At 36.5% G+C, this 2446-nt stretch overlaps 1 non-coding gene across 1 annotated transcript; it reads left to right on the top strand.

Annotated features, from left to right (window-relative positions):
- The first annotated feature begins 626 nt into the window (after positions 1 to 626).
- On the top strand, positions 627 to 734 carry LOC130959170 (small nucleolar RNA R71). Its single transcript, XR_009078265.1, has one exon. It is a non-coding gene; the product is annotated as a small nucleolar RNA R71 (small nucleolar RNA).
- Positions 735 to 2446: the final 1712 nt, after the last annotated feature.

Consider the following 2446-nt stretch of genomic DNA (forward strand, 5'->3'; position numbering starts at 1 on the left):
GTCATGAAACTTTGAGTGGTTTTGATTAGATCAGAGACCATGGTTGCTAAGTCAGAGGGGTTCTGCTTAGAATTCTCTGTCTGTTGCTGAGAAGATGATGGAAAAGGCTTGCCATTGCTAAACCTGTTTCTTCCACCATTATTGTTGTTGAAACCTTGTTGAGGTCTCTCTTGATTCTTCCATGAGAAATTTGGATGATTTCTCCATGAAGAATTATAGGTGTTTCCATAGGGTTCTCCTAGGTAATTCACCTCTTCCATTGAAGGGTTCTCAGGATCATAGGCTTCTTCTTCAGATGAAGCATCCTTAGTACTGCTTGGTGCATTTTGCATTCCAGACAGACTTTGAGAAATCAAATTGACTTGTTGAGTTAATATCTTGTTCTGAGCCAAAATGGCATTCAGAGTATCAATCTCAAGAACTCCTTTCTTCTGATTTGTCCCACTGTTCACAGGATTCCTTTCAGAAGTGTACATGAATTGGTTATTTGCAACCATTTCAATTAGCTCTTGAGCCTCTGTAGGCATCTTCTTCAGATGAAGAGATCCTCCAGCAGAGCTATCCAAAGACATTTTGGATAGTTCAGAGAGACCATCATAGAAAATACCTATGATGCTCCATTCAGAAAGCATGTCTGAAGGACACTTTCTGATTAATTGTTTGTATCTTTCCCAAGCTTCATAGAGGGATTCTCCATCCTTCTGTCTGAAGGTTTGGACTTCCACTCTAAGCTTACTCAATTTTTGAGGTGGAAAGAACTTTGCCAAGAAGGCATTGACTAGCTTTTCCCATGAGTCCAGGCTTTCTTTAGGTTGTGAGTCCAACCATATCCTAGCTCTGTCTCTTACAGCAAAAGGGAATAGCATAAGTCTGTAGACCTCAGGGTCAACCCCATTAGTCTTGACAGTGTCACAGATTTGCAAGAATTTAGCTAAGAACTGATGAGGATCTTCCAATGGAAGTCCATGGAACTTGCAATTCTGTTGCATTAGAGAAACTAATTGAGGCTTAAGCTTAAAGTTGTTTGCTCCAATGACAGGGATAGAGATGCTTCTCCCATAGAAGTCGGGAGTAGGTGCAGTAAAGTCACCAAGCACCTTCCTTGCATTGTTGGCATTGTTGTTACTTTCGGCTGCCATGTGTTCTTCTTCTTTGAAGAATTCGGTTAGGTCCTCTACAGAGAGTTGTGCCTTAGCTTCTCTTAGCTTTCGCTTCAAGGTCCTTTCAGGTTCAGGGTCAGCTTCAACAAGAATGCCTTTGTCTCTGCTCCTGCTCATATGAAAGAGAAGAGAACAAGAGAATATGGAATCCTCTATGTCACAGTATAGAGATTCCTTGAGGTGTCAGAGGAAAAGAAAAATGGAAGACAGAGGTAGAAAATTTGAACTTATCAAAGAAGATGGAGTTCGAATTTTGCATTAAGGAATAGTGTTAGTCCATAAATAGAAGGATGTGAGAAGAAGGGAAGTAATTTTCGAAAATTAAGTAAAAGATTTTGAAAATATTTTGAAAAACACTAATTGATTTTCGAAAATAAAAGTGGGAAAGAAATCAAGTGATTTTTGAAAAAGATTTTGAAATTAGAAATCAAAAAGATATGATTGAAAACTATTTTAAAAAAAAGATGTGATTAAAAGGATTTGATTGAAAAGTTATGCTTTTAAAAAGATATGATTTGAAAACAATTTAAAAAAAAAGATTTGATTTTAAAAATTAATGACTTGCCTAACAAGAAAAGATATGATTCAAACATTAAACCTTTCTCAACAGAAAAGGCAACATGCTTGAATTGTTCAATCAAATCATTAATTGTTAGCAAGTATCTTTGAAAAAGGAAAGAAATTGATTTTGAAAAAGATTTGATTGAAAAGATATGATTTGAAAAAGATTTGATTTTGAAAAACTTTGAAAACTTGAAAAATTTGCATTGAAAACAGAATCTTCCCTCTTGTGCCATCCTGGCGTTAAACGCCCAGAATGGTGCACATTCTGGCGTTTAACGCCCAATGCACTACCTTTTTGGGCGTTAAACGCCCAACCAGGCACCCTGGCTGGCGTTTAAACGCCAGTCTGCCTTCTTCACTGGGCGTTTTGAACGCCCAGCTTTTTCTGTATAATTCCTCTGCAGTATGTTCTGAATCTTCAATTCTCTGTATTATTGACTTGAAAAGACACAAATTAAAAATATTTTTTGGATTTTTAATAATGAGGAATAATCAAAATGCAACTAAAATCAAATAAACAATGCATGCAAGACCCCAAACTTAGAAGTTTGTATAATACTGACACTAACAAAATGAGAATGCATATGACAAACAACCGAAATGCTCAAGTCAATAGAATTCAAAGATCAGAGCAAGGAAATCATCAAGAACATCTTGAAGAACACTTAAGACACATGAATGAATGCAAGAAGAATAGAAACATGCAATTGACACCAAACTTA

This window comes from Arachis stenosperma, chromosome 10, assembly GCF_014773155.1.
Source record: "Arachis stenosperma cultivar V10309 chromosome 10, arast.V10309.gnm1.PFL2, whole genome shotgun sequence".
Lineage (NCBI taxonomy): Eukaryota > Viridiplantae > Streptophyta > Magnoliopsida > Fabales > Fabaceae > Arachis > Arachis stenosperma.